The sequence below is a fragment of the Triturus cristatus genome, chromosome 5_2 (assembly GCF_964204655.1).
Source record: "Triturus cristatus chromosome 5_2, aTriCri1.1, whole genome shotgun sequence".
NCBI classification, from domain to species: domain Eukaryota; kingdom Metazoa; phylum Chordata; class Amphibia; order Caudata; family Salamandridae; genus Triturus; species Triturus cristatus.
The window spans coordinates 1,004,530,883-1,004,544,814 of record NC_140588.1 but is presented as its reverse complement, the minus strand read 5'-3'; the positions used below and the strand labels follow the sequence as shown (position 1 = coordinate 1,004,544,814).

At 50.3% G+C, this 13,932-nt stretch overlaps 1 protein-coding gene and 1 long non-coding RNA gene across 3 annotated transcripts in view; one reads left to right on the top strand and one right to left on the bottom strand.

The window, feature by feature from the left end:
- LOC146829576 (uncharacterized) overlaps positions 1 to 13,932 on the bottom strand; it is a 182,099-nt gene that overhangs the window by 129,091 nt on the left and 39,076 nt on the right. The window lies entirely within an intron of this gene.
- Positions 7,880 to 13,932, top strand: part of AMER1 (APC membrane recruitment protein 1) — a 39,367-nt gene continuing 33,314 nt past the window's right edge. Inside the window, exon 1 of one of the 2 annotated variants that reach the window (XM_085608278.1) lies at positions 7,880 to 8,015. The gene's annotated coding sequence lies outside the window, so the exon portion shown is untranslated. Of the gene's footprint in view, positions 8,016 to 8,097; positions 8,198 to 13,932 lie in introns of those variants that run through there. The other variant, XM_085608279.1, reaches the window with a different exon arrangement.

The following is a 13,932-nucleotide window of genomic DNA, read 5'->3' as shown; positions in this document are numbered from 1 at the left end:
GCCGAAAACGCGAGGCTGTGGGCAGTGGTGTGTGAAAACAACCTTCGTCATGGAAATGCGGTGAAAATTGCATTAAAATGGCCGCCGCGCATGCGCGGTAATGGCCGCCTGCGTGAACATAGAAAGGAGGTCGCGCACAGCGCGAGTCCTCCGGCCCCTTTCTCCGGCTCCACCAAAATTTAAATACAGGCGCGAAGCGCCCGAACGCCGGGGGGTGAGACGCGAGCGCTAGCACTATAAATGACAAAAGCACAATGTAGGAACAAAGAAATAAAAATAAAACACTTAACTGGCTGCGGAGCAGCAAAGAAAGAGGATATGATACTTTCCTCAGGACCTTTTATAGTATGGTCTCTATGGTTGGTCATGTGATATCCTAGTGTTCATGGGTACTGTAGTTTTTTCGTTACCTACTGTTTTATGATTGGCTGCTGAGCATTTCTAATAAAGAAATGAGAAAGCATAATCGGAGCCTCCTGTCCTGACATAGAATTGATAATGGCAACATTCATAACTACTGACTTTTCAGCACCCCCACAGGATACTTAGAGAACAGCAAGTCACTACTCTTTAAAATACAAATTAAACGATTAAACAGAGTATAGTAGCAGTGAGCAGGGACAGCAATGAAAATAAAAAAACAAAGAGAGGTTTGTCAAGGCTGCAAATCCCTTGTAACGGACAAGCAAAATCCTTCCCATGTGGCTGACGGTCAGGACAGTGCCTCTGCTCTGCCAACCCAGTCCATGGAACCGGGGAGCAGAGTTAATTGGTAGGGGGGCTGAAACCCTGTCAGCTCAATCGTTGTTGTGCCCTGGTAAGAGTGTGACTCAACCTCCAAACGTATGTGTCTCCCTTGCAGTGAGTGAACTTTGAGGTCAATAATATGAAAGGCAGAAATAATTGGCTACAAACAGAACTGTTTCAGGTGCTGCATTTTGTGGCATATTTCGTACCGCAGTCTTTTAGGTTGTCTGTATATCCAACACATACATGCCAATAGACCTGCTTCCGGCGGGAGACTCACGATTTGGCAGTATAACATTTGCTTTATTTTGGCTACCTTACGTCTGAAATTGCCGCTACTTCAATTGAAGCCAATTGGGGAAATGCATTCTCCTGATTATTTTCTTTAAATCTCCCACTTTCCTCTTCTAAAACTTTGGGAAGTAAGCCAACATGCATACATGCCAACCCTCCTAATTCAGGCCAGCGACTACTGATTTCAAGGCTAGCCTCTCGCCTCTCGATTCCTCCATGCAAAAACCCGACTCATTGGTGGGCTTCAGCTGACGTACTGGTTTTGTGTGACCAGGGGCATGCACTGCCAAACACCTGCTGTTGCAGGCCAGTGCACAACATTTTTATCACACTTTCTCCGCCTGCTATGGTACTTTCTCCATGCTCCTGACAGGTTTGGGGAAAAGAAACGTATGTTTGCATTTTTAATATCCAATCCTGGACCAGCACACTTGCAAGTCCCATACATGACAATTAGCCAATTCAAGCCTCAAGCCTCAGGCCTAGATGTCAGTGATAAAAATATAGTCTTCCGATTATTTTTTTGAAATCTTCCACTTTTCGCTTCTAAAATGATGGCATATATGCAACATGCCAGCACTTCTGATTTAAGCGGGAGACTCACAATGTTTTAAGTTAAGCATGAGGCTGCTTTAGCTTTCTCACGCTTAAAATGACCTCATCTTCAAAATAAGTAAATGGGGAAAATTTATTTTTTCATAGTTTGTATCGAAATGTGGGTAAGTTAGTACGTATGCCAACACTTCCGGTCGGGTAGGAGACTCAAATTTAAAGCAAAAATTGTAAAGTAGTGAGTTGGTTCCCCAAGCAACACACAAGGACACTTTGGCTCGTGGACTGCAACACCTTTAATTGCACAAACTTATTGGGAGCGCCGGAGCGGAGCTCCGTACAGATTGAATTTGGCGCGCTAATGCCGATCTAACGAACATGGCCGTTACGGGATGTCCGCTGACGTCACACGCAGTGTGCGTCGCAGACTAGACCGCTACACCACATCTCCCCCTTCATAAACACTAAAGCTACTGCAACCCTCTATGCAACAACAAAACGACCCCAGCTGGAACAGTCTTACTTGTTGTCCATGCTGAACTCCTCGAACCTCCTCGGCAACATTACTCTCCTCCCACATCGTGTCCTCGCACTGCACCCCCTTGGGGTCGGGGTGGTCTCGACCCCGTCCAGGCCAGATGTTTCACCATCTCCTCTGAGTCCTGCACCACTCTCGTCTGTCGCTTCCTGCTCCTCCTGGTTGTCTGGTCCGGGTCCTGTTCTATCCTCTCTTCCTTGTCGCCCTGTTCCCGACCAGGGACTACCGTCTCCCTCGCTGGATCTCCACCTTGCTACGCCCGAGTCCTTCGTGGCACTGGCCACCCTTTTGTCACCAGACTCCTCTCCGGGTTCCTTCTCGTGGGCGCGAGTGCATCTTGCCATGCGATCTTGGGACCATATCTTCCCGTCGCTGAGCAGGGCTGACCTGGAGTACGGCTCTACTACTTGGAACGGGGATGTGAACTTGCTGTCTCCTTTCTTCCCTTGCGTGGGCACTTTGACTCTCACCCACTCACCCCTCTCGAGAGCGACGTCCTTAGTGTTGTGTCTTTTGTCATAGTATTCAGTGTACACTGCCTGCGCTCTCTCCAGGTTCCTGCGTACAACTGCTGGGGACCAATGGCTTTGTACTGTGAGTCTTTTCCAAGCCACGTTGTCCTTCGTGAAGGGTTCTCTCCCCCTGAGTACACGGAATGAGCTGTAACCCGTGGAGGCGGGTGTTATTCGGTAGGCCCACATCAATCTCTTTAACTCCTTCTCCCAGTTGACTCCTTGGCTGATCGCAGCCTGCACCGACCCCATTATTACTCTGTTAAATCTTTCCACTGCTCCGTTTCCCGCAGGGTGATAAATCGGCGTGTGCCGGACGGCGATGCCGTTCCTGTCCATGAATGCCTCCCACTTGGCCGATGTGAATTGCGGCCTGTTGTCGCTTAGGATCGCTTTGGGGATTCCTTCCCTGATGAATACGTCCGTGAGGAATTCCAATATTGTTTCTGTCTCTGCGTTGTCATTCACATGGACTTCCAGCCATTTGGAGTACCGGTCAATGACCACCGTGAGGTACTTCTGACCACCATTTGCGTCTTGTATGGGGCCAAGTACTTCAATTGAGATCTCTTCCCATGGGTTCTCGGGGCAATCAAAACTACCTAGAGGCGGACGCAATACTCTTTGGGTCTTATCTGCGTTGCTACATTGCTCGCACGCCCTCACTTGTTGTTCTACCGCTATGTCTATTCCTGGCCACCAGTAGTCTTCTTTCGTTCTCCCCTTAGTCTTCACTATCCCCAAATGGCCTTCATGGGCGATGGCGACTATGCGTTGCCTCAGCGTGTGGGGGGGAACTACTTTGCTTCCTCGCAACAAGAACCAGGGTTGATCCCCCATGGACAGTTCTTCCCGGACCTCCCAGTATTGCTTCAATTCTTCATCCAGTAGCCTCTTGTCCGGCCATCCCTGGGTTACGTATGCTTTAACCGCTCTTGTTTTCTCGTCCCTTCCATATTCCGTCTCCCATTCTTGTCCGCTTATGGCCCTCTCGTGATCTCCGGTGAACGCCTCAGCGTACTCCTCCCATCCTCCTTCGTCCTGGGCCTCCATAACTTCCTTGGACGCAGCTCTGCTCAGAAAGTCGGCCACCTTGTTTTTGTGCCCGGGCAGGTACTCCACGTCGTATACATAGTCCAGGAGCCTCAGCGTCATCTTGGCGATTCTAGGGGTGGCATGTTCATGCCCGCAGGATGTGAGGACCTTCACCAGCGGTTTGTGGTCCGTGCGCAGCAAGAATCTTCCTCCCCACAGGAATTGCCGGAACCTCTCCATCGCCCACACCACTGCGAGCATTTCCTTCTCGATGACACTGAACTTGCTCTCGTTGGGAGCCAATGTTCGGGATGCAAAAGTGATCGTGTTGGTTGCTCCCTCGGTGGTTCTTTGTGTGAGTACCGCCCCTAGGCCCCGGTCGCTGGCATTCGTAGTCAGCACCGTGAGCGCCGTTGGGTCGAACCCTTGAATGGGCACCGCCTCGCTGATGTGTCTCTTCATTTCCTCGAACTCCTGCTGTTGTTCCTCCATCCATCGGAACGTGATTTTGTCCTTGAGCAGTGACCTCATGTGGTGGGTCTTGGAGGCAAAGTGCGGCACGAACTTGCTGTAAAATTCCGCCATGCCCAAGAACGTTCGGATGTCTTCCTTGTTCGAGGGCATGGGTGCGTCCTTGATAGCTGCCACGTTGGATGCTTTGGGTTTGATGCCTTCCTGACTGATCTCGTGCCCTAAGTACGTAACTTTGTTCATGCCAAATTTGCACTTGTCCCATTGGGCCGTGAGTCCGTTCTGCTTTAGCACCGTGAGCACCTCCTCTAGCTTTCTGTTGTGATCCGCTAGGGACGTTCCCATGACCAAGATGTCGTCTTGGAAATATTGTATGCCTGCCTTCTTATGGAACAGCCGGTACATGAGCTTTTGGAAAACGGCTGCCGCTGAGGCGAGTCCGAATGGCATCCGTACAAACTTGTAGCACCCGAAGGGCGTGATGAAGGACGTTCAGTGGTTACATGACGGATGCAGGGCAATCTGGTGGTAGGCCGACGTCAAGTCCACGGTGGAGAACCATTTTGCTCCTTGGGTCTTGGCCAACACCTCGTTGATCCTAGGGAGCGGGAATTTGTCCACTACTATGTTTCTATTAAGCTCCCTCAGATCCACACACAGCCTCACCTTCCCGTTGGGCTTCTGCGCCACCACTAGGGGTGCCAGCCACTCCGCGTTGTCAATCGCCTATATCACCCCATTGTCCTCCAGTCTCTGCAGTTCTTCCTGCACTGCTGCCCTGGTCCGGAATGGGATGTTGCGGGCTTTGTGGGACACCGGCCGGGCCCCCTCCTTCAGGTGTATCTTGTGTGTGAACTTCGCTAGGCGACCGATGGAGTCCTTGAAAACCTCCGGGAATTCTTCCTTCCACCGCTGTGCCTCCTGGTCTGGACTGTCGTCGGTCATGAGCACTTGCGTGCGTCCATCCGGGTTCAGTTTTATTCCTAACTCCCCCTAGTCCTTCCAGCCCAATACTGACGGTCCTTTCTCCGCCACGTATAGTTTTCCCTCGCACGTTATGCCCTTGAATTCAAACGTGAGAGGGCAATACCCCACCATGGGTATGGGCTCCCCGGTGAACGTTACCGGATGAATGTCCGTTGGTTTCAGGCGATATTTAGTTCGTGTGGCGAAGTCTTCATCCCATATCTTTCTCCTTATGATCGTGTAGGGCGATCCCGAGTCCGCCACCATGGTAACTCGTACTCCTCCAATGCACATGTCGCACTTCGGTTTCTTCTCCACCGAGCTCTCAATGCCCAGTATTTGTTGTTCTACAATTAAGATCTCGTCGTCTTCCTCGGGGTTCTCATCTTCTTTCCCTCTGCCTGTTTCTTGTGCTACATACTTCACTTGTTGCCGCGGGGATTTCCTCCGGCATACTTTTTCGTAGTGACCTAGCAACCCACAGTATGCACACTTCGTCCCGAACGCCGGGCAGCCTTTGTCGTTGGCGGCGTGAGTGCCACTCCCGCACCTGTAGCACACATTCGTGCTCCACTGTCGCTGTCCTTGGGGTCTCGCGGTACGGGGTTGGAACCGTCTGTGGTTCCTCGTGCCTTATTGTCCCGTCGACACCTTGCCGTCCGTGACCTTCCTATCTTCTACTTTGCACACCGCCAGCTCTGGCTGGCGTTCCCGTTTGGCCGCTTCCGCACATCTCCTGGTCAACTCAGCTTTCTTCACCAAGGATATGACCGTCTTCAATGGTGCGTCGCCGTTGGCCCACAGTTTCTCTTGGATGGAGGTGTTTACCGTGTGCATGATGATCTGGTCTCGGATCAGTTCTTCTTGCAAGGTCCCAAATTTGCACGTCAAAGCCAGTTTTTGTAGGGCCGCCACGTACTCATCGACCGTCTCCCCTTTGTTTTGTGCCCTGTGGTAGAAGTTGTACCGGTCAATTGCTGTGCATACTGCCAGACGGTAATGGGCATCCAGGTCTTCTATAGCATGTTGGAACACATTGTCGTCCGCTGCTTGTCTCACTTCCTTCACTAGGTCTTCATACACCCTTTGTCCCGCCGGGCCCAAATGGTGGAGTAGGATCTTCTTCTTCCTCGAGCTCGTGAATGCTGTCTCGTCCTCCTCCTCCAATGCCGATAGATAGTTCAGGAAATACCTTTTCCAATCCTCCCATGGCATCTCAGGTTCTCCGACCTTCGTAAGGAAGGGTACTGGATTCGTCAGTGAAAACGTTTGCGAGCTCATCTTCCCACCGGAACTGTGGCGTCGCCGACTTGTGGCGGAATTTCCAGGCGAACTGGCCTCTTGGGCGCTTCTGTTCTCCGCTGCGTCGTCCTGGCCGGACTCTCCACTGTCCGTGTGGTCAGCACTGGTGTCTGCCAGCTTGTGGAGTCTTCCCCCCCTTCGGGGCACGATTAGCGCCGTACTGTTGCACGTGGCGCGGTCTGTGGGTGCGCACCCGCTTACCAGGCTCGAAACTGGATGATGTGACCGGAAGGCGCTTCCTCCTCAGCACCGCGCGCTCTCCGCTGCTCTGCCGCGCTCCCAATTGAGTTCTCCGAGTTGCCCAGCCTGTGCACTGCCACCACGTGGGTTCTGGACGTAAGTGTGGGCTCCTCTGCTACCACCTCGTCGCCATTGTAAAGTAGTGAGTTGGTTCCCCAAGCAACACACAAGGACCCTTTGGCTCGTGGACTGCAACACCTTTAATTGCACAAACTTATTGGGAGCGCCAGAGCGGAGCTCCGTACAGATTGAATTTGGCACGCTAATGCCGATCTAACCAACATGGCCGTTACGGGATGTCCGCTGACGTCACACGCAGTGTGCGTCGCAGACTAGACCGCTACACCACAAAAATGACTTCATTTTCACTTCCTCCCACTTAAAAATCCACCATTTCAATGCAAGTTAATGGGGAAATTAAATAAGCCTTTTTAATTTTCTACAGCTCCCTTTAATCAGTTTCTAAATGTTGGTGAGTATGATATACCCTAGCAGTATTTCAAGACATGGTGTGGTGTTCTTAGTTTATCTGACAGAACCTTGGTTCTGGAATGTTGGGTGTTCAGAATGTGTGCTGCCAAGCAATCTTTAAATTTTTGGCAGTTGTCTTTAGCCTGCTGCTGGATGGGGTCTCATCATATATGTATTCCTGAATAAACCTCAATTCATTCCACCTTTATTTGAGGTCTGACGCTGTCTTGAAGAAGACGTACCTCTACATTTTGCCGACGATTTACCTACGCGTGAAAGTGTATGTGAGACCTCAACAGCGAACTGTGAAGGAGAAGAGGATTTCTCGCTCACCATTTTTTTTAAAACAGGTCAAAATATTAGGAGAATCGTTAAAAGATGGCAACTGTTCCCCTCTGAAACACAAATGAAACTATGAAAGTATACCTAAAAAGACTCCAGTACGTTAACCGGTATTTCATTCCGAGCATCGTTTGTATAATATATGTGGTATAATTAAAGGCGAACCTAGGCAAAACGTAGCATAACGCTGTAAAGCAGGTGAAAAGCCGTACGCTACAGAACAAGGACTATCTGTTATTTTATCTCAGGCCATTTCTTATCACTTGGATAAGATTAAGAAGATAACATCCTACTTTAACATTCGTCGCTCTTGTAACCATTTCTCGCGATTTGGTAGGTTGGGTTTGTTTTGGGCTCTTTTTGCAAGACTTGCGCTCGATTGTGGCTTTTTTTTTTAAGGCGGGTTGCCGTAGTTGTCACGTGGTGTAGCGCCGTTGTGAAGGGATTTTCCTCTTAGCGGCAACTAGTCACTACGGTGGGCGAAGGGGTGGCTGCGAGGTCCGTGCACAGCAGGTTGTCCCGATGCCGAGGTCAGGAAACCCCAGGTAATGTGGACTCCTCGAACCCGGGGGTAACGGGAGGGAGTCGGCCGGGCTTCGGGTAGGAGGAGCCGAGCGTGGAGGTAGAAGCAGAGCGCATGGCTAGGAGGAGTGTGTGTGTAGGGTTGTACCGCTGTAAGGACGCAGCTGAAAGGGAGGACGTCGGGCTGGCAGTCTAGGGTGTGCAGGTACGAGTTAGGCGGCTCTGAGACCCCCTCATCGCGCTTCCGCGATCCTTCACTAGCAGCAGCTCTTGAGGAGAAGAGTTAAGTGAAAGGGTGGCAGGGGGTAGCACCCCCATTCCATACGTGTTACGCGTATGACCCAAACACACTATACACTGATTATTTGATTGATCCTACTTCGCTCAGAAGAATCGTGCATGCGTTCCTTTAATACAAACTATTATGTCTGACTGAGAAGCTAATCTTAGACAGCATCTCCCACGAAAAAAATAACTTTATTTGCTGTTATAACGGTGCTTCTGTTTCTCTCCTTTCTCCCGGATGTTGAAGTGGACTGGACTAAACGAGGTTTCTAGTTTGATGGAGCAGATCTCTGACAGAACCCTGTGTTTGGTCCCCCAAAAGGATCTCTAGTTGTATTCATCTCTCACCCTGAAAACCCCTAAATGGTTTGCACACCGAAGCAACCATGAGAAAGGCCACATCTATCCTCACGCCCATTAACAGAAAGAAGTCCCTGTATCCCCTTAACCCGTTCAGATGTCTGCCTTTGAGCACCAGTCCAAAGGGAGGTAGTCATGTTAAATAAAAACTCGGATTCTTTGTATTCGAGGGGTTATTCATTAAGTCACAGGCTCGTATACCTGTGTGCATTTTACGTATGCAAGCTGTAGATCTTTCAGAGACCCAACAAAACTATGTGTACGAGGGAAGGTTTGTTCGGCTACAGTTCAAACATACTCTTTCAAGTTCTATACCCGTCTAGCTACCGTCAATACACGTTATAAAACAAGATATGACTTGTCCCAGTGATTTAAGTGTTTGTTGTTAGTCCCTCAATGTCTGTGTGAATGGGGATTTTTCGATCGTTTGCAGCCTCTCGGACTTGCTCGACTGAGGAAGGTGTCTGTTTGCAGTTCATCAAATGTACCCACATGTGTAAGGGGTGTATGGCAGCTTTTCAAAGTTATATAGCCGCAGGCGGTGTCCCATCTGTAACAACCCTTAGACGCTGTATCCGAGGCCGTCAGAACGGCAGTGGTGTCTATTTACAGCCCTGGCCACTTCAGTATGTCTGACACTGGGAGGTGTCTGGTCTAATAAAGCCACTCAGACATGTCTGGAGGATATATCTGATCCTCGCAGCCCTAGAAGTGTCTAAGAGGGGCGTACAATTAAAGACTCTGGTTGCGGGGTGTCGGGTGTTTTAATTATTCTCTGCATGAAAGCAGGGGTGTGTGCGTGTGGTAACTGGGTTTGGTGGCAGGCGTTTACGTGGGCTAGTTCATGCTAGTGGCCGTGGTTTGTTGCGACTGCTGTAGTTGATTGCAGGTCTCCCTCCTCATGCATTGGTGCTCTGGGGCTACACGTCAAAGGTTGCGGGCACCTTTAGATCTGGCTACGTGATTGGGCTCTGTTGCTGGCTGTGGGCAGGCCCTCGTCTCAGGTGACCCCGCAGTCCTACTGTGTGATGTAACTGTTCCTTTGTTGCTGGCTGCAGAGAGACATACTTTTCCAAGTAGTGGCAAACCGTGGTTTAGCGCACGGTTTGACTGGATCTTGTTTCCAGGCAGTGGATCTGTGCCCAGCAGTGTGGTGATGGTTGTGGGCCTCTGGGGCTGGTTTGTCACCTGTGACTGAGGTCAATTGGACGCGAGTCCTCCTTCCTTTAGCATTAAATCTGTGGCTACATCTTGTGATGGACGTTATTTTCAGTGAGTGAGCCTTGGGCACAGCAGTCTGTGATCTGCAACTCTCCTCGTTTGGGGGGACTTTCCTGATCTCTGTTTCCCTATACCACCCCCCCCCCCCCCCCCATGAATGCACTGTGTGGTGGTTTGGGACCATGTGTTGGGTCCAGGAAGCACACACCTAGCATTCAACCTGCGGTTTGTGATTGGCTCTGTTCGGGTTGATGGTGACCATCCTTCCATGCCAGCGAGCCTTGGGGAAACAGCGTGTGGTTTGTGGCAATGGTTCGTTGCTTGCATGCGTTACTGATCCATGAGTTCTCATGGCTGCAGTGTGGGTTTCGTGGCCGTATGCTGCTTTTAGGCAGGCTCCGTAAAGCCAGCCTTTAACTTGTGCATTGTGACTGGGCACGGGTGCTGTTAGACCGTCCTTGGTTCTGGCTCCAGGCACTCTGCCTTCCCAGCATTCAGCCTATGGTTAATGACAGGTCCCGGTTAATGGTAGACATTCTTGCTGTGTCCGTGTTCTGGCTGCAGACAGTCTCCGAGAGATTCTTGTGCTAGTAATGTGTGGTTTGTGGCAGTCCTTCCTGTGTTGTGACCATGTTCTGGGTGCAGGCAGGCCTGCCGCGCCATGAGAGAGAGAGCTTTGGTCTGGACGCCCTACTATGGCTGGGTTACTGGTGGGCTTATCGAGCCTGGCTCTCCACGGGAGGGAGCCTTGGTCAAGAAGCCCTACCAGGGCTTTGTTGCTGGTAGGCTTGTCTGTGATGACCGTGTTCTGGGTGCAGGCAGGCCATTCTCGCAGTGAGAGCTCACTGGGCTAGTAGTGTGTGGTTAATGACAGGTCCCAGTTGCTGGTAGACCTTCCTGTGACCGTGTTCTGGGTGCAGGCCCTGTCTCTCCTTGATGGAGAACCTTGGGCTAGAAGTGTGTGGTTTGTGACAAAGCTCGGTTGCTGGTAGGCATATCTATGCTGTGACAGTGCTCTGGTTGCAGCAGGCAGGCCTGCCGTGAGAGAGCCTTGGTCTGGAAGCTCTACCAGGGCTCTGTTGCTGGTAGGCTTATCTGTATCTTATCTGGGTGCAGGCTGGCCTGTCTCTGCATGAGAGTGCCTTGGTCTAGAAGTGTGTGGTTTCTGACAGCTCGGTTTCTGGTAGGCTTATCTGTGCTGGGACCCAGTTATGGGTGCAGGCAGGCCTGTCTCCATGAGAGAGAGCTTTGGGCTAGGTGTGTGTGGTTAATGAAAGGCCTGATAGACCTTCCTGTGCTTTGACGTGTTCTGGGTGCAGGCCCTGTCTCACCATGAGAGAGCCTTGGGCTAGTACTATATGGATAATAATAGGGCCCGGTTGCTGGTAGGCCTTCCTGGGCTGTCTCCGTGTTCTCCCTGCAGGCAGGCCCTGCTTCGCAGTGACGGAACCATAGCCAGTAGTGTGTGGTTTGTGACAGGGCTCTGTTGCTGGTAGGCCTTCCTGAGCTGTCTCCGTGTTCTTCCTGCAGGCAGACCCTGCTGCTCCGTGACAGAGCCATGGCTGGTAGTGTGTGGTTTGTGACAGGCCTCTGTTGCTGGTAGGCCTTCCTGTGCTGGCACTGTGTTCTTCCTGCAGGCTGACCCTGCTTCGCAGTGACGGAGCCATGGCTAGTAGTGTGTGGTTTGTGACAGGGCTCTGTTGCTGGTAGGCCTTCCTGTGCTGGCACTGTGTTCTTCCTGCAGGCTGACCCTGCTTCGCAGTGACGGAGCCATGGCTAGTAGTGTGTGGTTTGTGACAGGGCTCTGTTGCTGGTAGGCCTTCCTGTGCTGGCACTGTGTTCTTCCTGCAGGCTGACCCTGCTTCGCAGTGACGGAGCCATGGCTAGTAGTGTGTGGTTTGTGACAGGGCTCTGTTGCTGGTAGGCCTTCCTGTGCTGGCACTGTTATTCCTGCAGGCAGGCCCTGCGTCGCAGTGACGGAACCATGGCCAGTAGTGTGTGGTTTGTGACAGGGCTCTGTTGCTGGTAGGCCTTCCTGGGCTGTCTCCGTGTTCTTCCTGCAGGCAGACCCTGCTGCTTCGTGACAGAGCCATGGCTGGTAGTGTGTGGTTTATGACAGGGCTCTGTTGCTGGTAGGCCTTCCTGGGCTGTCGTCGTGTTATTCCTGCAGGCAGGCCCTGCTGCTCCGTGACAGAGCCATGGCTGGTAGTGTGTGGTTTATGACAGGGCTCTGTTGCTGGTAGGCCTTCCTGTGCTGGCTCCAGGCTGACCCGGCTCCCCAGCACCGCTCCTCGGGTTGCAGCGTGTGGTTTGCGACGGCTCTGTTGCTGGCAGGCTCTCCTTCCCAGGCAGTGGGCCTCCGGGGAGCTAGTGTTCACCGCGCCTTCTCCAGACTGGTTTGTTATTATTGTTGTGGTTAATCCGCCTCGGGAGCAGCTGTCAGGAGGAGGAAGAGGGCTCGGTCTCCCACTCTGCGGTGCTTTATTTAATCTTTTTCCAGTCAGGCTCCTTTATTGCTTCTCACGTTGTAGTTTTGCTGCCTGGCTCAGAACTTTGACGGTGTGGCCACTGTTTGTTTGGATGCATGCTTGTACTTTACATACAGTTTGCCTTCTTCAGTCGCCTTATCCGAAGATGCTTTGTTTTCATGTAGGTCACGCCTCATTTGTATTCACTATTTAGGCCAATACATACACACTTGGTGCATCAGATCTCACTGCACAAAATGTAAGTGATTGCGGCATTAGGAAAGCTCCTTTAAATGTCCATGCCCTGTGACTTGGTTAAACTTGGATTAATGCATTTGATGACTGTCTCCATGAATCTAGAACCATATCTTTTTCATTTTTACCGATTTTTCTTTTAGTTGTTATGTAGCAGTGTGCTGTAACCAATACACGTTGGTGTTCTCTAAATTAAATGTTAGTCATTTAACGTACACTACACTGTTTATCGACCGCCGCATTGAAGACTTGATTTGGCCGTGCTGTGTTTGACTGCTGTGTGTGTGTACAGGTTGCACATTCGTCTGAGATGCCTGTGCTAAATTCTGGTTGTGACAGCAAATGCTTATGTCTATTTTTTAAAATAGAAAATCAACTTCCTGGTGCATGCCTGGCTTGCAGTTTTGTTTTTTGTTGCAAAAGAAATATTTTGCAATGTTTTCAAATCCCTTTGTAGCACATGATCTGTGACGTGGAGCCAAAGGCATTTTATTACTTAATTCATAGAATGCACTTACTCAAAAGCAAAGAACCCGCTTTGAAGCGCCACGACACCATGTCCTAGCATGTTTTGCCTATCGTTTGCTCTTTTTTGTGTTCATGCCCAGGGAAGCATTTTCATATAGTTAAACAAAAACTGTTTACTTAAACACCAAGCCAAACAAATAGTTTCTTAAATTGTGGCACCAACCACAAACGGGTTGCTATGCAATTTTCTCTACTCACATGGCAATGACGCCCCCCCACCCCACACACACACGTCTTGTTCTTATCAGGAGTGGGTATCTGCTCATCACTCAGCTGTATCCCTATACAAAGACTAGGTGCATGTGAAGAGCACCTGTCCTGGGCCTAAATCTACCTCCCGCTTCGGATAGTCTGGGCTCCTTTAAGCCTCTGAAGATTAACGTGTTTATTTAGATGTTTTGTAAAGTACTTGTAGCCCTTTTTGGACAGATATCAAGGTGTGGTAAATCAATATAGATTAGGCCTTTGAATGTCGCTCATGTCTGCTTGAGGGTTAAAGGCTCATTCTGTTTTGTTACCTTTGATGTATGTGTGCGTTCTTTCTAAATTCAAACTTGGAGGAGTAGTGTAGTTAAATTGTGTGGTATATTTGAGGCACATAGGATCTGTGCTACAGAGAAGTTGGGAAGAACCTCACTGGGGAGGGTGAAGCAGCTGTAGCCAATATGGATAAGACAATTAACCAACTGCTCTTGCTGTCAAATTGTTTGCCGCTCCAAAAATTAATACAAAAAAATGCTGTCTTTTTATAGAAGCCAAAAAAATTATTGATATAATGTAAAATACATCTAGATGTTCAACAAGAGGACCTGTCTGTGTTATT